General features: G+C 36.3%; 1 long non-coding RNA gene across 1 annotated transcript in view; it reads right to left on the reverse strand.

Moving 5' to 3' along the window:
* The window catches only part of LOC102500954 (uncharacterized), a 67727-nt gene that overhangs the window by 38495 nt on the left and 6726 nt on the right, over positions 1 to 22506 (reverse strand). Inside the window, exon 2 of the long non-coding RNA XR_334310.2 lies at positions 15043 to 15214. This is a non-coding gene — a long non-coding RNA (uncharacterized LOC102500954). The remainder of the gene's footprint in view (positions 1 to 15042; positions 15215 to 22506) is intronic.

The following is a 22506-nucleotide window of genomic DNA, read 5'->3' on the forward strand; positions in this document are numbered from 1 at the left end:
GAACCATTTATTTTCACATTTGGTGCCCTGGATGGCAGGGGCGCGTACTCTCAAGTTATGCAGGCTCATATTTTGGTATACCAGTTAGACATGTCATCCCTGTTGATGACCACTCTTATTCTCTCTCATTTGTCCAATATTAGATCCTATTTATTCCCCCAATTGATTTTTAATATATCCAAGACCAAATTCTGTCAACAAAATTATGCTTAGTTGTCAGCGATTAATGATGATATCATGTGTTAATATCCCCTGAGTAGAGGATTTATATCTATTCATTGACCTTGATAACACAGAAACTTGGCATTGACTGCAGAAATTTTAGACACTTCCAGAACCTTACAAGATTTGTTTAAGAAATCAGAAATTCAGTGCTTCTCAAATTTTAGCACCGAGGCAGTTTTAATCTCTGTCAATATGTAGGACCAACTCTATTAGATTCCCAAAAGAGTGGTGGTCACAGTCTGTGGGCAGCACTGATGGCTTTTATTACATGGGCTGCAGCACAGAAGTTCAGCTCTGTCAGGTATCGACACAGAGTGCATTCCCAGATCCGGATGCCCTCTAATTGCTTGAAAATGTCAGGAGCTCCAAGCAGGAGCAAAGAAGCACAGGCAGTGGAGAACTAATTGGTATTGGGACATGAAGCTTTTCTAGGTCACTGGTTTACATTAGGCTCAGGTCAGTAAAAACTCAAAATTGTTCTCTTCACTGGCAAAGTAGTCTATGAGAAACTAAGCCTGGATAAAGTCCAGTTTCTGCTGGGCGATGTGTGTGTACTTCAAAACCAAAGTGCAACTGTCAACTTTGTTGGCATGAGAGGTAATTCGTCCTTGAGATATTTAAGTTCAACATTACAATATTTCATTTTAGAACATGAGTCCAAGCTTAACGAAAGCTGGTTTACAAGGCAGGACTGTGGCTCTTTGATGAATATCTAAAGTTAAGACCAGAACATTCCAGAGAACTTGCTGCAGAGAAAATGCAGGACTATAAAACAAATTATTGCTTTGTCTGTTTCAGTGAAGAGATGGCAAGTGAGTCTGACAATGGGATTAAAACAGTCAATATTTATTGCCTCTGTTTTCAAGAAGCTCATAGTCAGCGTAAGACAAGACCTCATGTTACTGCCTCATTCCTGACTCCAGAGACATGGAATCAATTTAATAATTCTTTTTATACAATAAACATTTTTATTTATATATTTTGTCTTCCTGACAGAGAGTACATACACTTGCCAGAGAGAGAGAACATCCTCATTGGAGCATAGACATGTTGCAATCCTCCTTCATTTCTCCGTCATATCAGGATTTTAAGCATGCACTAACATGTACCTGGCATGTTTTCTGAAGCCTCAGGAGCTGAGTTTTAAACGGTATCAGCCACATGGGATTTGGCTTCCTATGCACAGGGCTTCACCACTGTGCTATAGGGCTGGCCCAGTTTAATAGTGCTGATTCTTCAGAACACTGAAAGATTTTTAACAAAAGACTTACCCTAGTTTATTCTAGGCAACTCCACATGCATATTAGTTCCCACCTCTGCTTCTGTGCATTCAGTGGCTCAGCTTTCTCTCTTCTGTGGAGAATTCAAGACTATGTAAAAGTAACATGGTGGCACATGCTTGTCACCCCAGGCATTCAGGAGGCTGAGGCAAGAGGATTGCAAGTTGAAGGTCAACCTGGGCAACATAGCAAGACTCTATATTAAACAAAACAACAAACTACAGTCATAGAATCTTGTTGAAAACCTGGAAACATCTCCGTTTTTGTCCCCAACAGCTCCATATACTACAACAGACAAGAAGGTACTCTTAAGGCATGAGCTTTATAATTTTCGAGGCATCAATTCTATAGCTTCACATCTACCCTACCCTTCATTTTTCCTCTCTGTGTAAAAAAGAACACATTCCCTTTTAAAACTATTAATAAATACTCATATAAGAAAGAGTGAGGGGTAAAAACCAGAGTTCAAGTTTTTGTGGGTATCTTAAGGAAGGAAACAACTAATGCTGCTGGGAGACTGAGTAGGAGTTCATGGAGAGTGTTGTATTTGAGCTGGCCCATGAGAGTCGGTGGGATTTTTGGACCAGTTAAATCATCTAAGGTGAGATTCCCAATTTGGGGCTCGATAGCACCATAGCCAATGATGACAGATGTAGTGGATGTAGTCAGTCAAATACACTATTTATTATTGGTACGAAGAAGTTTATTAATAAGTAAATCAGAGAATGTCTAAAGTAACCTGGTGGTATCTGATGCCTTATTACAGTGTACCTACTGTAACATCCAGAAAATTGAGTCAGAAATCCATAAAGACAGTGGCTAGAAGAAATAAACTCCAATTCTGTCTGGGTTAATCAAAAATGTAATATTGTGGGAGGCTCTGTGTTGTTCAGAGAGTCTAAAAGACTAACATCTTGGTTCAGGAATCATTAAGATCTAGATGATATCCAAGCAGTAGTATGTATGGGCCCAAACTTCATAAATAATAGTATCAGGAACAGTCTAGGCCAGCCCATGGGTGAATCCCGGGTTCCCTTCCCAAGGCATCCCTGTACACACTCGGTGTGTGCACATTTGCATATGGCTGTGATCTGGGCTGCCTGGGGCTGGGGTGGACAGCGGCTTGACAACTGTTGAGCTGAATTTCTCTCATGAAAGAAATTTTAAATAAATAAATAAAATAAAACATATAAAACTTATAAAAATATGGGGACCAGCAGTTGGCCTAATGGATATGTCGCTGAACTTCCACATAGTCAGCTGCAGTTCAAGTCCCAGACCCAGTGACTTAAATTCACTCTGGGCACATGTGTGTGCGTGCCCAAGATTCCGAAAGGAGAATGGAGGAGAAGGAATTGCAGTGTGGTCATCCCCCCTGGGGGGTGATTTCTCACTTTCTGTCTCTCTACCTCTGTCTTTCTGGCAAATGCATGCATCCTATGACATAAACCTCTCTAAAAAAATTATGAAAATATGTATGTATGTGTGTGTGTGTATATATATATATATATATATATGTGTGTATATATACACACGGAAGTTAAGGGCAGCAGAATAAAAAGTACAAATACTTCAGGTATATGTGTACATACCCATAAGTATATAATTGATATATCTTTTAAAATGTTTAACTTATCAGCATTCTTCCACAGCTACATGTGAACTGTTTATATGTACATTTAACTGGTTATTACTCAATTCATAGGGGAATTCAGTTCATTTAACTGGTTATTACTCAATTGCATAGTATTACACCTGATAGCTATAGTAAATTTCTTCTTTTTTTTTGTTGTTGTTGTTTTTGATTTTTTTTAGAGGTTTTTGCTTTAGGTACATGCACTCAGCAAAGGCAGAGAGAGGTACATCTTTCTGTAAAGTAGGCCCATATGAGATGAAGCCCATTTTCATTTTGTTTGACAAATCCTTAAATCAGTGGGCAGTCTACATTCAGCATTCAGTGCATGTCATAGCATGTTGGTACTATAGTCTTAATGAATCTTGAATGCAGGTGAATTTAAGATGCAGATTGTAATCAGATCACGAGGAAAAGTAGGGCATGATATGCTTCCAAAAGAGAATAACTACTTTCGGTGACAAAAATCAACAAGGCCCAGACTGTGTTATGACTGCCCTAGTGTTTCATAGCTAGAAGTCCTATGATAAGCAGAGCAATAAAACTGCATTTTTCTCACAATGTATTTTGATTTAAGCTTCTGTCTCCTCCCCCCTGCCCCCGGTCACTTTATATAGCACTGCAGAAATTAAGTTAGACTATATGGAGTGACATTTATTGATACTTCAGTCATGTAACAAACTTTACCAAGCATCTGCTTTGTGTTGTATAGTTACAGAATTATTAAACCATATTCTGGGTATGTGGAAAGGAAAATGGGTTTCTTCCTCCCAGAGAGAGTCTTGTGTGAGACAAATAAACTTGATTGTCATTAGTAAAATATAAGCCATCAAAATATTTTCATACAAGATTCTGTAGACTACACAGAAAAATAAGAACAAGAGCCTTATTTTTCCTGATGCTTTTATCTGTTGAAATGATGTAAATCTAGGAACGTTTTCTAAATGTTGGCATAGGAAAGGTGAAATGTGAAAGAGGTGACATCTTATAAAAAACATCTGTATAATTTACATCTTTAAGCAAAATTAAATGCATGAAAAATTTAAGTGCGTTGGCAGGTTGGTTGGAAGTTAGGATGGGGAAGGACTAACATGCAAATCACTGTATGTCACTGTGTTCAAAGACAATAAAAATGTTTGCATATTTCCTAAAAATGAGTTAATCATTTCTAGAGGGAAAAATATTATGAAAGACGACGCTAAGGTAAATTGTGATGTCCTCTTCAAAAATAGAGCTTAGCCATCATCAGGAATTGGTCTAGTTTTGTGACTATCTAAAGCACATTCTTACGGCACATGGAAAGGCTGCAGCTGTTGACAGCACAATGGGATGTCTTTGCTTCCAGAGAAGCAATTCCAAAGATAGGCTTGTTGCCAACACTGCAGGCCTGCTGACACCAGAAAGTCAGGGTCAAATGATACAGTGGTGTAATAATTATAGTGAAATCTCTGGGTGTGATCAAATAGCCAAACTTTTTTTTTTTTTTTAATTCTCCAAGCCATTCAGTATGCTTTGGCATCTTTTATTTTTTAAGGCAGTGATCTAGGTAGATAACAGATGGCAAAGTTTCTTTGGTGTTGCACTAATTGGATTATCCACTACATGCTTAGTTGTCAAACTCTGAGCCTCCCTTCCAGCTAGAAAATGTTTTCTCCATTAACAAAGTGGTGATGATGTGAAGAGAGTCATCTTTTAGATTTTGAGGCACTTTGGTTTAAGAAAACATTAACACAGAGATTCTAAAGTGAAACTGCTGCTCTAAAACCAAACTGGGAAGATGGCCTTCCATGCTACGAACTCTAGGGCGTGCATCACCCTATCTCTGAGTGCATATGCGTACACTCCCCTCACACCATCCATCATCTGTTGACTCTTGATATCTTACTCTTCACATATGTAGAATCCTGTCATCATTAGGATACTTCAACTACCAGAAAATACTTCCTTATTTTTCCTGTAACTGGCATCTCGAGTTTACTCTCCATAGTTTTACCCACTGGGTAATCATCATTCTGCCACACTACTACCTAATATTAAAATGTAGCAAACATGGACAAATGTAACAGCCCTCACCTGTCCAGGATAAACAAGTACTGGGTCTTTGGCCTCATTCTCATTTGTTGACTTTGTGTTTGTTGTCTTTTTATTTTTCTCCTCCATTACCAAAATCTGATTTTTATCAGTTTCTATTCAAATATCGAACCATCTGAGTGTCTCATGATAACTGAGACATACTTAGCTGTTTGCTGTTTTTGTTGTTGTTGTTTGTTTTGTTTTGTTTTGTCAATTATATTATTAGTATTTTGATGACATAACTGATTTGAGAACCACTGGAGAAAAACAATGACTTTTTTTGTCGTTATTGATTCTGTAACATTATAATTTCTTTTGAGAGGTTTTTGCTATAGGGCACGTGCACTCGCCAGAAAGAGAGAGAGAGAGAGAGACAGAGACAGAAAGTGAGAAATCACCCCCTAAGGGGTATGGCCATGCCGTAATCCCTTATCTTCCATTCTCCTCTTGGGATCTTGGGCACACACACACACACGCCTGGCGTGAGTTTAAGTCAACAGGTCTGGGACTGGAACCATGGTCAGCTACATGGGAGTTCAGCAACATAGCCATTACACCAACAGCTGGTCCCAAACATTATAATCTTTTATAAGTAAAAACCTTTGTCATTCATTTTTACATGAAAATATGGGTTACATATGGTTGGTGAAGAGAAACCCGAATTCCAACTCTCTTCTTTGTTTTCAAGTAAACTCATATTATAATGATGTCAGCTGTGAGGTGTTCCCTTGAAAAGATACGCTGAGATCAGCAGGTGGCTCAGAGGTTAAGATGGCTGGATCCTACATGGTCAGCTCTGTGATTCAAGTCTAAGGTTTGGGTGGTTTGTAATTCATGCCGGGCACATGTGCATGTGTGCCTAAAATCCCAAGGAGAGAATGAAGAATATATGAAAGCATGGCCATCCCCCCGGGAAGTGATTTCTCACTTTCTCTCTCTCCAGTGAGCACATGTGCCCTAAAGCAAAAAGTAAAATCAATGACAATAAAAGACAACAACACCACCACCACCAAAAAATAAATACATAAAAAGATATATTTAAGCCCTAATCCCTGGTATCTGTGACAATGACCTTATTTGAAAATAAGGTCTTGCTATAAGTTAGGATGAGGGATGAGGTCATACAAGAGTAAGATGGGAGGGATCAGCAGATGATGTAATTGTCACATTGCTGGGCTCCCACCTTGTGGTTAGAGTTCTGAACCCGATGACTTAAAACTAATGCCAGGTAAGGGTGTGGACATGCCCAAAATCCCAAGAGGAGAATGGAGAAGGGATTGCAGCATGGTCATCACCCTGAGAGGTGATTTCTTGCTTTCTGTCTCCTCTCTCTCTCTTTCTCTGTCTCTCTGGCAAGTGCGCATGCTCTATAGCAAAAATTCTCTAAAAAAAAATAAGAGTAAGATGGGTCATTGATAGAAAGACTGGCATTCTGATAAAAATAGGGTAAGGGACACAAATGAAATCACATTGATGGAAGAGCATTATGCAAAAGACACAGACACAAAGAAGGAAAATCACCCCCCCCCCAAAGGGGATGGCCATTCCGCAATCCCTTCTCCTCCATTCTCCTCTCAGGATCTTGGGCATGCACGCACATGCACCCGGTATGAGTTTAAGCCACTGGGTCCAGGACTTGAAGCACAGTCGACTACATGGGAGTCCAGTAACATAGCCATTACACTAACTACTGGTCCCACTACTGTGATTTCAAAATGTTTTTTCTTTAATTTATTTTTATAAAACAAAAGTTAACAGGACTTTTTATAAACAGAGAACTTTATATTCTTTTGCCTGTTAAATGTTTCTTCCCTTTGCCCCTCCCACCCACCCTCTGCCATGCACCCTCTATCACCCACTTCCCTCCCTGATAGTCTCTGCTATCTACACTAATCCTCTCTACAGGGCTTTTATTATGAATATCTATTTTTGAATCACTTCTTTACAGTTATGGCATATTCATTTCTAAACAGTCTATATAAAGCAGAATATTTTATTCCAAATGATAAGAGAGGTAGGCTCCGGTAGGAAAATGCAATGGCTCAGTTTTCCAAAGTGAAATTCCTGGATGAAGTGGAGAGGCTATCAGTCTTTCATGAGGTGAAGTATTTTACCAACCATTGCTTCTAACCCTCTACATATGATTCTAAAGGTTATTTTTGGGTGACCTAAAAAAATATTTAGCTCGACTCTCATTTTCTGAAGTGAAGGCAATTTTGTAGAAAGGGTTTGATTCATTAGCTTACATGTCAAAGGAATCTTTATCAAAAGCTTCCAGATGTTAATGTTCTTTTGGAATATTTGAATATGATCCATAAATGTGACAGAAAAACCACAACACTGTGAATTCAGTGGGAACTTCGGTGTCTGAAAATACAGGACATTATTGTTTTCATGTCTCTGCTCTTTCAAAGAATGTTTTGTAAAATATGTAGACAGAGGAAAGGAAAAATTGAGTATCTAAATACATACGAATATGCACACACGACAGCATACAGTCTTGTATGTAAGCATGTAGTACTTTTATGAATCTATATAAGTACAATAATTGAAGATATCAGAATTACAAATCTTTTCTGATAAGGTATGGGTAAGTATTGCTTTAATCATTCAAATGATAAATTTATGGTCAGGTCTAGCTTAATATGTTTTCTACAGAACTGTTCTGTGAGGCAATAAGGAAGTGAAAAAGCAGTAAAGCAGGCTTTGAGATTAATCAAAATACATGATTTCATGTCTTGCTTTCACCATTTCGTTTTAAGGTTGTGATATTAGCCACATTACTAACTTATAATTTTTCTAGTTCTAAGTTTCACCATTTGTAAGGTAATTTCAAAAGTCTTGGGACCAGCAGTTAGCATTATGGCTATGTCGCTGGACTCTCACGTAGTTGACTGCGGTTTGCGTCTTGGACCGGGTGGCTTAAAACTCATACTGGGCGCGTGTGCGTGCATGCCCAAGATCCCAAGAGGAGAATGGAGGAGAAGGGATTGCGGCATGGTCATCACCCCCGGGGGGGTGATTTCTCACTTTCTGTCTCTCTGTTTGTCTCTCTCTGTCTGTCTGGCGAGCGTACGCGCCCTATAGCGAAAACCTCTCCAAAAAAAAAAAAAAAGGTTTTTTATTATATAACATGTCTAATAGTGGAGATGAATTGAGATCTTTATATGTAAAAAAACATCCTATGTAAATTTCAGTAAGAAATAACTAAACAAAAATAAATAAATCTGATAACATTTTAATACTTTTTGCTTTCTCCCTTAATACTCCTTCAGTATGCATTTTTTGTCTCCTTTTAGAAAATGTGGAAATAAGACTTACACAATATTCTATTGTGAAAGTGAAGACATTGGATAACAAAAAGTGTTGTCATGGATAGCATTGAAGACAGCAGCAGGGTCTCTAATGCTGACTGCCTGGGCTCCAGTTTGACTTTATGATTCACCATTTATTTGTAGGCCAACATATTTAACATTGCCATCTACCTAAAGTAGATATAATTATCCTATTACACTAAAAGGCTGTTAATACTTTTCTCCTAGAGTCTTTCATCTTTATTGTGCTATAAATGACAAATAAAAACTACATATATTCAAGATATACAATATGAAGTTTTGATATATAGATACACCGTGAAATGACTTTCATAATCTAATTAACATACACATACTTAAGAAATGCTTTCTTAGTCAATTTCAGGATACAATATGTTATTATTAATGAAAGTCATTATGCTGTGCCTTAGGTCTCCAGAATTTATTCATTTCACAATTGCAATCATGTGCCCATTGATCAACAGTTCTCTATTTTCTCCATCTCCTGACGCTGGTCACTATTCTGTACTCTCTTCTATGAATTCAACTTGTAATATAGCATTTGTTTTTCTATATCTGGCTTTTTTCACTTAGTCTAAGGTTTGTCCATGTGTTGCAAATGATGGGGTTTCCTATTCTAAAGTCGTATTGATATAATAAATATATTACAGATATACAAGAGAAGATTTACAAAAGTTCATAAGAATGGAATAATGCGCAAGTTTATTTTGGTGCAAAATTTTGGTATCCATGAAAATTTCTTTTCACAGTATGCTTTTCCATGAATAATTTGAAGACTCTGTCATGTGCATCTCTCTTTTATCAATATGACAATTTCTTTATCCATTCGTCTGTTAATGACATTTGTTTCCATATCTTGGCTATTACAAATAATGCTGCAGTGCACATGAGGTGTGCAGATAATTCTTCTGTATAATTTTGAGAAAGCGATTTTATTCCCTTTGCATGCACACCCAGGAGTGAAATTACTGGATAATGTGGTAGTTCCATTTTTCATTGTTGAGGAAATCCCATACTGTTCTCTATATTGATGGTTTCAATTTACATTCTCACCAGCAATATACAAAGGTTCCCTTGTCCACATCTTCATCAATACTTGTTAGCTTTTGATTTTTTCAGAATAGCTACCCTAGAGAGTATAAGGTGATTTTTCATCATGGCTTTTATTTACATTTCACTAATGATTAGTAAACTGAGCAATTTTTCATATACCTGTTGGTATTTTGTACTATCAAGTTGTGTGAGTTCCTTATATATTTTGAGTCTCAATTCCTTATTAGATGTAGGATTTGCAAATATTTTCTTTTCTTCTCTTCTATGTGCTGCTACTTCTTTTAATTGATTTTTGTCTTTGCTGTGCAGAAAATTTTTAGTTGATATAGTCTCATTTCTTTATTTTCACTATTTTAATATGCTAACTATATATTCAAAAAATCACAGCCAAGACCAATATCAAGTAGATTTGCCTCTGTTTTTCCCTAGGCGTGTTATAGAAATTAGTCTTACTTTAAATCTTAATCCATTTTGCATTGAATTTGTGTATAATGTAAGAATCAAGTTTCTTTCATTTCCTTATTTATTTATTTATTTATTTATTTATTTATTTATTTAGATATTTCCCAGCACCATTTATTGAGAGATTATTCTTTCCCATTCTATATTCTTGGCAGCTTTGCCAAAAGTTAGTTGACTGTCTATGTGTAGACTTCTCTACTTTTTATTTCATTGATATATTATTTTGTTTGTATGCTACTATGATGCTGTTCTGATTTCTATACTTTTGTAATACAGTTTGAAACATGAAATACAATGACTTCAGGCTTCTCTTTTAAGATTGTTTTAGTTATTTGGGTCTGTGGTATTTCCATACAGATTTCAGGATTTTTTTTCTCTATTTCTGTGAAAAATGCCCCTGGAATTTTCTTATAGGTGTTATAGAAAATAAAATATTAACAGCCTTTATCCACTATCAACCTTCTTTCTGAATCTAAGCTTTCTAAGAACATCAGACAAATTCTAGTTGAGGAATATTTTATAAAACACAAACTATTGTAGCTCAAAATAACAGGTAATCAGAAAGAAAATAATCTAAATTTCTGTCTAATCTCTATCCTTCCTCATATCAGACACAAAAGCACAAATAAATGAACCACAGACAAGAATCTAAGGCTACATGAATATTAAATGTAATGTACTGTAATGAATAGGATCCAAAGTAGAAAAATGTTAGAAACAAACAATAGCACTATTACTCTTCGCATATAACATACATCTTTTGTGTGTGTGTAGTTTTTTTTTTTTCTTCTAGTTTCTTGCTAGAGGGTGCATGTACTCACTGGAGAAAGAGAGAGACAGTGAGATGGAAAGTGAGCAGACACTCGATAATCCCCTCTCCTACATTCTCTGGAATTCTGCGAATGCTCATATGCAACTGATGTGATTTTCAAGTCACCAGGTCCAAGACTCTAACCATGATTAGCTATGTGGGGATCTAGCATCTTAACCACCATGTCTGTCACTTGTTGGTTCAACATAGGACATACTTTTATATAGTGAAAATTTTAAAGAATCTCCTAAAATTCTAAAGAATCCAGTAAATGTAAAAATTTATTAATAAACAAGTTCAGGAGGGTTTGAGGCAATTATATCAATTAAAAATCAATTCTCTCTCTTTTATTTTTAATTGAGATTTTTGCTATAGGGCACGTGTGCTCACCTGAGATACAGAAAGAGACAGGGAGACAGAAAGCAAGAAATCACTCCTCAGTGAGGATGGTCACGCCACAATCCTTTCTCCTCTCATCTCCTCTTGGGATCTTGGGCATGCATGCACACATGCCCAGTTGTGAGTTTTAAGTCACTGGATCTGGAATTCAAACCAAGATTGACTACATGGGAGTCCAGCCATATAGTCGCCATCTGCTGGTCCCAAATCAATTATCTTTCTATAAAATAGCAATGAGTAATGTGACAGTGGATTTAAGAATGCAGTTCTGCTTAAATAATATAAAAAAGGATTATGTACCTAAAAATAAATTTAATATAAGTAATAAACTTAACTCTGATGTATAAGAAATGTTAAGAGAAAAAAAGAGAAAGGTCATGGTGCCACAGTGCCACAGCAGTAACAATGCTCCATGATTGTGAGGCGATATAGGAAGGTCTTGGTTCCAGGTTCCAGTTCGAGTCCCAAGTCATCCCTGGTCATGCTAGGTGCCAGTGCCCTTGTGACTGGCTGGCTGAGGCTGGGGAAGGTGACTGCTTCTCTTTCTCTTTCTCAATCTCCCTCTCTCATAAGCTAAATAAGTAACTAAACTGAAAAAAAAAAATACTAGATGCCTGGATAAGGACCGATATATAAATCAATGAACTAAGATTGAGAGTCTAATAATACATCCTTAAATATATGACAAATTGATTTTCATAAAGGATGCCATTGTAATTCAGTGAGGGAAAGAATAATAGGCTTTTTGGCAAATGATTCTGGGACAACTGCAAAGTAGTTTTTTTTTTTTTTTCTTAAAATAAATTTGGACACTTTCATCATATGAGACATAAAGACTGGCTGAAAATTAATGATAAACTGACTGAAAACTAGAAAACTCTTAGATGGAAATATAGATGTTAATCATCATGACCTTGAGTTAGGTGAAGACTTTACAGATATGATATGAATATATGACAAAGAAAAAATAGGCTTATTAGACTTTTTCATGAAAATTAAATGTCTTGTGCTTCAAAAAATACCATTGAGAAAGTAAAATGAAGCTTAGTCATCCTGGCATAGGTGGTCACATGCTGTTCTGAAAGACTGAAGTTTAATCCCAGTTCAACCTGAAAGATTCTGGGCACACAGAAGTTGCCCATGATCCTGGTTTACTGGAAGGTTGGATCAGGGGAAGATATTACATACAGTACAATCAGAGTCTGTTGAGGATGCCTACCCTCTCTTTCATGAAATAAATATCTTTTAAAAGCATGGTTAAACATAAAATTTAAAAGATATAAAAACTGATAATATAACCACAAAGTGGGAGAAAATATTTTTTAAATCATATATCTGGTAAGGACTTTATATTTAAAATAGATCTATAGAAAAGAACAAATATATAAGAAAGAAACAAATCATTCAATTAAAATTGAGCAAAAACTGCTTCCAAAAAATATACAAATATCAATGGGCAAATGCAAAGATACTCAGTTTTACTAGACTTCTGAGAATTGCAAATTATAACCACAATGAGATACCATCTCATATACACTACAATAACTATTATCAAAAATATAAAATAGAATACACATATTCACAAAGGTATGGAAAAATTGGAGTCCTCATGTCTTGCCGCTGGTAATATTTTTGTGGATCGAATGCCTTGGAAGATAGTCTCCCAACTTACCAAAATATTCATCAATATTACCAGCAATTCCATTCTTAGGGTCATACCCAAAAGAAATACCAATATAATCTGTATGAAATCCTGTGTAAAAATGTCCATAACAGCATTATTGAGAAAATTCAAAGAATAAATACAACCCAAATTTCCATCAGCAGATGAATGGATAAATAAAATGTGGTATGTCCACATAATGCTGTATTATTTGGTCATTAATAAAATAACCAATGACAGTGCTGCGATGTGGATGGACCTGGAAAATATTGTTACTCAAAGAAGTAGGTCATAAACGGCCACATATTTTATGAGTGTATTTATATAAAATGGTCAGAATATGAAACAGAGTAGAATAGTGGTTGCCTGAGTCTGTAGAAAGGTGGGGAGAGAGAAGTGGGAAGAAATATGAAATGATTGCTAAAGGGTAAAAGACTTATTCTGTAGGTGATGGGTGATGAAAATCAACTGACTTTAGAGTATGATGATTGTGGCACAATTTTGTGAATATACTTTGTTTTCTTTTATAGTTTTTCTATAGTAAACATATGCTCACCAGAGAGAGACAGAGAGAGAGAGAGAGGAAAAGTGAGAAATCACGATCTGGGGAGATGGTCATGCTGCAATCTTTGGGGATTTTGGGCATGCACATGTGCTGAATGAGTCTTTAAAGTCACTGGTCTGGGACTTGAACCATGCCATCAACCATATGAAATCCAGCTGCCTTAACCTCTGCACTACCTGTTGGCTCTATGAATATACTTTTAAAAGCATGCTCCCAGCTTTACAGGAAAAAAAAAAATACTCAAAAGAGGCTTCTCAGCTGTCCCACATTTACTCAGTAGTAGGAGAAGTAAGCTACTGGTTCCCTCCCATTTGCTTTTGCATTCTCAGATTCACAGTTCTCACACCATCTTCTTATTAATGCATCTCTTGCCCTCTAGGGGACTATAAGCAAGGGCAAAATGCCGAACATAATTCTCTATAAATAGTCAAAATTGAATATTTTATGGGGCCATGTGTTTTTCCACTGACACAGCATATTAGCACATTTGTGGCTAGATGGGCAAAGCATGCAATTTTCTGAGATAAAATGGGGGTCTAGTTTTTATGAAAACATATCTCTTTTCCTGTGGGTTCATGTATCATGCAGAGGTGTCACTTAATCCATTCTATTTCTGAAGTGTTCTGTTGCTTTCCTGGATATTAAGTCATTTGGGATACTGATAATATTATGTGGCCATGAAAACTAATAATCTAATGCTTAAACAGAGAACTGTGTGATTAGCTTCCACAGATATTTATTTGCAAGTACACAACAATTAGCAATGTCCACCTCCACTGGAAAAGGGTGACTTTTAGAGGAAATTCAGGCATTTTTTTTTGGATGTTTGTTATGTCTGGTTTTCAGGGGTTGATAGTATCCATTGTGATTCTGTTCATCTGACCCCACCTTATAAACACACCTTGAGTTCTGTGTTCATTGTTTACTTCTATGTTATTCAGAAAGCTCTAATGTTCCCTCAAATGAGACAGTCTTTCCTAAACTCTGTGTTTGTTTCAGTCAAGAAACCCCTCTTTTCTCCCCCAAAAAGAAAACAGTAAAGATGATGACAAAGAAAATACAAGACCACAGGATTCTGTGCCTGCACTTCTCAGAAATTTCAGGGACTCCTACATTGATATTTATAAATTCAGTTACAAAGTCCTGGGTCACTATCACAGTTATGACTCAATTAGTTGAATATGCTTGGCAAATCACTCAACTTCTCTGAGGCTCAATTTTCTCATCTCCAAATAGATTAATCTAAGTCTCTGAGAATTGCTCTGGTTCTGATTTTTCTACTCTGCTATACGTGATAGAAATTTAAGATAAATATGTAATGATTTCATTCTGCACACACATATATTTATAGACACACAAGTATATAAACAGAGTTTTTTATTAGACTGGCTTAAATGCTATAAGATATACACTTCATAATTATGATAAAGTTTATATTGACTGTGATGAAGGTTAATTGATACTACAGTGTACCTCACTAACATCTAGATTATTAATCATTTAGGAAATAAAGCCCAAGTGTGAATATAATATTATTTCTTACCTTTTTGTATAAAACATGACAAGTCAGTTGTCTTCAGTTTGTATTCTCTGTAAAATGAGCCAACACAAATATCTTGAAGTTGTTGTGAGGGGTTAATGAAGCTACCTCTGTGACAACTGCCGAGAACTCACCATTCCTTCATCTCTCACTCTCCATAGTTCATAACTCACTCCTGGAGGGAAATCCAGAGAGAGATGTGAGCAAGCAGTTAAAGCTGCATCAGGTTGAACATTCTTAGTGTGAGATGAGATAGAGTAAGTATAAATCATATCTTAGAGATTAAGGACACAATGATAAACAGTGTTCCCAAATTAAGACTGTGAAGGCTAGGAACAGGAATCAAAGACAGAAGGGTCAGAGTACGTCAAGCACAGAAAATATGCAGGACTCAGGACATAAGGGGGAAGATAATTTTCCCAGCATGAGTACAGAATAGGCAGCTTGTTTATGGCTTGTCAGCCCTAGTACTGTTTTAGAAGCCTAGTAGAGTCTTATCCTATATGTCTGGGAGGTAATGTGTGTTGTAGAATTTTTATTATTACTTCTACAGATCCAAATGAGTTAATATTTTGATAGTGTAATGAGGATGAAAAGTTCATTCAGTGAGTTGAGATGGTGGATGGTGATAAGGACCACAGATCACACGGAGTGGTGGTCATTAATTTTCTGTATTCTGTGTGGATTTTGTGGTCAGCTCTAGTGGGTGTATGTTAAGGAAATTCTTACATCTTGGTCATAAGAGAGCACATCAAAGTTCTCTATGAATTGCTTTAAAGACAGACATACAGAACCTCTGAGAGCATTTTAGATGCTGCAACTGGCTATCAGATACCTAGTCGAGTGTTTTTTTTTTTAACATTTTGTTGGAGTGCATGTGCACTCACCAGGAGATAGAGAGACAGAGAGACAGTGACAATGAGAAATCAAACGCTGGAATGAGTACCCATACCTACAATCCCTTCTCATTCATTCTCTTCTTGGATTTTGGACATGCACATACATGTACCCATGTATTTTTCAACCCTGTGAAGTTTGCCATGCAGAATCCAGCACTGTGCAGCCTGCTGGTCCTATGTCTTTGCACTCTTGACAGGGACACACTCTCTTAGCCTTGAGAACTCAGTTTGGCAAACTGGGGTTGTGGACCTTCTGACTGGGTAGAGGCTGTCAGTTAAAACAAACCAAAGAACAAAACAAACAAACCCATCATTTTCATCCCTACATAAATAGCTGATGCATGGAAAAGTCAAGTTGAGCCATTAAAAGAGGAACATGTGACTTGGGCAGATCGAGTGTCATAATGCTGTATCTTTGTGCACAGTGAGTGATGTGTCACCAAAGGGTACTGATTGGCCTCTGCTTGTGCTTAGAGAGCTCAAAATTTATTTTTTGGAAAATCTTTTTTGGTCTATGAGTAGTCATCAGGAACTTGCTGTATAAATAGCATCTGTAAGATGTTTTAATAGTATATTTCCAAGGATTTGGTGACCATTTTGAAGGCTTTCTGGCTTTCTGGTGAATATTCTGAAATTTGAGAAATAAAATTGTAATATATCATAAAAAGAAAGCTACTAAGAAGTACTAAAGAATAGACAGAAATGTGTAAGGAATTAGAGACTAGGGTAAAAGTCCATATGAAATAGACATATCTCATTTGTGCTTTAAAAATATCTTGTATTGTCACACTTTAAGAAAGTTGCTGTAGGTAAGAATGATCCTCGGTTATAATGATTCCACTTTCATAAAAATTTTGTAGCAAATGGTTCACCACTTTACTCCTGTTTGTTGTGTGTAGAATTCAGCCCAATTATTTCAACATTTATAGAACTGTTGTCATGGTCCAGTCAACATGCTAGGAGACAGGAATATGTTGATATTAACAATAATAATACATATTTAAAGAGTGGTGCTATTATATTGTTTGATCTCACACAAACATAGTAATGTAAGAACATTTATATTCAGATTTACATGAGAGGATACTAAGAATCTTGGTCCAAAGTAACATAGATCATACATGGCAGAGCTTGAGTGTAGACTTTATTCTGTCCTACTTTAAAATCACTTCTTCAAATAGAATGACATGTTCCCATTCAATGAAAAGGAAAGGTCCATTGAGCTCAAGGACTTCTCAAGCATGAGAAAGGGAGTCCTAAGAAGGAATTAGTTTCCTGCTTAATCCTCCCAGTGGTTTCCAAGTGAACCTAAAAGGGCTCAAGTCCCCATTTTAACTTCTCAGTTCCTTCATATTTGGTCGCTAATTCATTCTAGATACTAACTTACTTCTTCATCTCTGTATTCACTCATATCTAGCCATACTGAGCTTTCTCAATCTCTCTTCACTCTTTTCCACCTCTCAGCTATGGGTCAACTCTCTGTCCCAAGCTTCATTATGTAACTATTACATGACCTGGGAATCTCAGTTTTAATATAGCATCCCAGAGAGATCTTTCCAAATATACTAATAAATACACTAATATAAATTAATGTATGCTTTTGTATTTTCTTATATCACTTCTTCTTATTACTGTGACTTGTAATTATATGTTTGTTTATTGTGAATTCATCTTTAATGTATGTCTCCCAAATAGCTTTATAATCCATTGAGAAATAGTATTAGGTACATTTATAGTTCAAAACTTATTATAAAAACACTCTAGATTAAAACATAATCATATTTTTAATGTTTGTATTTAAGAACATCACTCTTAAGAAACAATTTTTAATGATAATCCAAAATAAAGCAAGATTTCAAGTCTTATTTTACCTGATCATTCTTTATTATACATTAGAAAACAGATTAGAAGATATTACTGAATAAATCAATGTTTATTGACTGGTGGAATGAATAAGTGAATTGGTTCTTAAATATGTGAATATTTTTGAACAGTGATCTATACAGCATTAGTTTGTTTTATTATTTTGCTACCTTAAACTTCAAGTTTATTAAGAGTGGAAATTGGCATTATCTCAGTAGCTGGCACAATCTTGGCTCATTGTAAGAGTTGATTTTTTTGTTTGTTTGTTTTATTTTTTTAGAAAGAGATTTTTGCTATAGGGTGTGTGTACTTGCTAGAGAGACAGAGAGAGACAGAAAGCAAGAAATCACCCCCCAGGAGGCATGACCACGCCACAGTCCCTTCTTCTCCATTCTCCTCTCAGGATTTTGAGCATGCAAGCACACACGCTGATATGAGTTTTAAGCCACCAGGTCTGGGACTGGGACCACTGTTGACTACATGGGAATGAAATCTAGTGACATAACCATTGTAGCATCTGCTGGTCCCAAGAGTTGAATTTTTTGTTGCTTCAATTTTGCAAGAGGACACATGCACTTGGCACAGAGAGAGAGAGAGAGAGAGAGAAATTGATTGATTCTGGCAAAGTGACCTTTGATCATGGTGGCTCAAAAAGATATTTAAGGGAATAGAATCCCATAGACTTCAATGATTCTAATTATGTTCTATGAATTGGATCCACTTAGAAACTAAATATCTTTTCTATATACATAGTTTTCAAGAATCGAGGATATTAGAGTAGCTAAAAAACAGTATAGCATAAAGTGGAAATTTTGATAATATGTTTGGAATTTAGGAATAAAGGCAACTTTTAAAATATGAATACACCAGGGTTATATGTGCAATATGCTTTAATTCTTAAATTTCTAAACATCTCTTAACCCTCTTGGCTTTTTTGTTCAATACAAGTAACATAATTTGTATTACATTTCTAAATCATGAAATTTAATCATTTCAAAACACCATTCAAAAATATTCTAGTCTTGGGCCAGCCTGTTAAGGCATCCAGATCCCACATGGCCAACTGTATGGTTTGAATCGTAGACCCTGCAGCTTGATAAACATGCCAAGCACTTCTGCATGGCTACCAAATCCTTGGAGAAGGGATTGTAGCATGATTATTCCACATGGGGGGTGCATTCTCACTTTCCCTCCTGCTCTCTGTGCCAAGCACACGTGCCTTCTTGCCTATTTTTACTCTCAAGGAACTCAAAGTTTAATGGAGCATAATAATAAAAATTAATGCTGTATAGTTCACTATTCAAAAATATTCACATATTTAAGACATTTATACCGTATGAAGTTTAGCATGATAGGTATTATTTTACCTCCATTATATTTAGTTAGATGCACAATATATACAATATATATATTTATATAGAGATTATATATTCCATGTTAATGCCAACATGAGCATTCATGTTGAAATGTCATATGTACTATAATAGATATGAAGTGAATTTAGACAAGATTTGTTAGATTGTGTGAGAGAAACATTGAGTCAAAGTATTGGGCTGTCAGAAAAGTCATGACACACTTTTGCACAGAAAAACATGTCATGGCTTTTCTAACAACCCAATAGATAGCCATAGTGAAAAGGGAGGCTGTTACTGAAAAACTAAAATACTGTTCTTCAGAGTATGGAGAATCTTTTTTCAGTCATGATCAGCATCCTCCTCCTCCTCCTCATCATCATATCTACTATTTATCAAGCAGTCAGCATATGTTAGGAATATTCCTAATGCTATATATGGACTAACCCTTTCAATCCTCACAAGAAGCAAAGATATAATTCCCAGATTTATCACCGTTTTTCAAATGAGAAAGTGGATGCACACAGACCTCATGGTTATTTCCATAAGCTGACTCAGAAGCTGGCACATCTAGGAAGTGCTTGGAAGATTAGAATATTCATAGGAAATTAGGATATAAAAGGTACCCCTCAGTGGGACCATGTATGTTATGTCAAGAGGATTGGATTTGTAAGAATATATCATTGACAATTTTAGGAAGGAGCATGTCAGGATTTATGCATTTTCCAAAGATCATGTAGTTGAAAATGTGAGCAAGAGAGACCAATTAGGAGAAAATTATGAATTCCAAAGTAAGAAGGATGAGAATTGGAACAGTAAATAGTTATGGGAGACAGACAAAAAGTGAACTCAAACCCAATTAAATTTACCATAGAATTGACAGCTGTGGTGATCATTTGGATGCCAAGAGGTTAGGGATAAAGAAAAGAAAACATTAACATTGATTAAAATGTTTCACACTAGGACAAATTGGTGGAGGGATGGGTCATTATTAGAAATAGAGAATGCAGTGGAGGAATCTGATGGAAGTTAATTATTGTTGTTTTGGACAGGTTGCATTTAATATGTCTATGGTATAGAGAAAAGAATCAAAACATAAAATCCTAGTGCTCCCTAAACTTTCTGTATTTGAAAACTTTAGTAAATTGCATGACTTTACATTATATATTTCATTTCTTTCTTTTTTTTAAAGAATTATTTTATTTATTTATTTTAATTTGACCAGAGAGGGACAGAGTGTAAGAGAGAGAGAGGGAAAGTGAGAAAGTAAGCCACCAGGTCTGGGACTTGAACCATGGTCAGCCATGTGGGAGTCCAGTGCCCTTAACCACCACACCAAACAGGGGCCCATATATATTTAATTTCTAATAATGTATATATACATATATTTCTCTTATTATTTACATTTAATCACTGTACATCTTTATAGTGTACAACTTGTTTTTTCCCAGCATGAATGTAGTGCATATTAGTCAAGTCAAAGACATTACCATATACATTATCATCAGCAGATAGCTTTATTTTCATGCCTATTAAATGTGTTGCCCTTAATTATTTTTGTTAAATGTGATCCACCTTTAGTTACTATTGTAATCATGTGTACTTTGGTGGTAATTTATTAAATACTGTTTCCTTCCTGAAATATAATTTGAACTTAGATCTCAACTTCACTCATATACTTTTGCAATTTAGTGACTAGCACTATTTTTACTTTCAAAAAGAATGGAAGATTGGGAACCAGCAGTTAGCATAATGGCTATGTCGCTGGACTCCCATGTAGTCGACTGCGGTTCGCGTCCCAGACCCGGTGGCTTAAAACTCATGCCGGGCGTGTGTGCGTGCGTGCCCAAAATCCCAAGAGGAGAATGGAGGAGAAGGGATTGCGGTGTGGCCATCCCCCCTGGGGGGTGATTTCTCGCTTTCTGTCTCTATGTCTCTCTCTGTCTCTCGGGCGAGCGCACGCGCCCTATAGCGAAAACCTCTCAAAAAAAAAAAAAAAAAGAATGGAAAGCTGCGAAATAAAATAAAATATTTATAACTAGGTGAATGTTTGATATATACATTTTCTATTGGATATAAACATTACAGCTGGATACTGATATTCCTCATCATTTAATCCATTTTGTTACAAAATTATTGCATTTAATTTCCTTTGTGCAAACAAATTATAAGGGACGTTTCACAGATATTCTTTGAAGAATGGAAAACTCATCCATTGGACTTGTTTCTTTAGTTTTCATTAGTCAGATTAACCTTTCCCTTTCTCCTGTGAAAAATTACCGACTTTTTTCCCTTTAATTTTTTATTTCAATTACTTTTGTACATTCACTAACATGTTACTTAGTTTTAACAGTGAATATTCCAACATGTGTAGGTTTCTCACCAGTCCATTTATCAATGCTATAAAGTTATCTTCTATAGATAATAACCCATTTCTTTGTCCCATAAATGATTTGCGTTTCTATTTTTCTCTTTAATGTCCTTCCTCAGACTCTACTCCTTCACCCACCCTCTTCCCACACTGTATCTGGTAGTCACAATTTAAATTCTTTCACTTGATCTTTGCTTCTTGCTATATTATGGAACCCTAGTGGTGCTAACAAATTTTAACAAACGAGCAGTCAAGGCATCTTTTTTTTTTTTTTGAGAGGTTTTTCACCATAGGGCGTGTGTGCTCTCCAGACAGAGAGAGACATAGAGACAGAAAGCGAGAAATCACCCCCCAGGAGGAATGGTCATGCCGCAATCCCTTCTCCTCCATTCTCCTCTCGGAATTTTGGGCACGCACGCACACGTGCCTGGAGTGAGTTTTAAGCCACCAGGTCCAGGACGTGAACCGTGGTCGACTGTGGGAGTCCAGCAACATAGCCATTACGCTAACTGCTGGTTCCCTCAAGGCATCTTTCTGAAGAACCCACAAGAACAAATGTCCTTGCCATTTATAATCTAGAACTTTGCTATAAACATTTACACAGGCGGTATCCTCAGTAGCTACCTCTCACCAAGTCTCACCTGGTACCCTGAGACTCCTCCTTCTATCTCAACACTGTAATGGTCACTTAGATAGTAAATCTATTTACATTGTCAGTGGTGTTTCCCTGACCTATGGATTCTAAGAACAAGTGAAATTTCACATATACACACAGTAGTGATGATTTCAGCCTGATACCGAGATGATGGTTTTCTATGTGACTTGGATAAACCATGAAATGAACTTGCAGAAGCAACAAGTTAATACACACGCACAAACACACACACAAACACACACACACAAGTGAATACATGCACACACACACACACACACACACACATACACACATACATCCCTTTCTCTTTCCTGGGGTGACAAGGCC

This window comes from Tupaia chinensis, unplaced genomic scaffold (genome assembly GCF_000334495.1).
Source record: "Tupaia chinensis unplaced genomic scaffold, TupChi_1.0 Scaffold000196_1, whole genome shotgun sequence".
Lineage (NCBI taxonomy): Eukaryota > Metazoa > Chordata > Mammalia > Scandentia > Tupaiidae > Tupaia > Tupaia belangeri.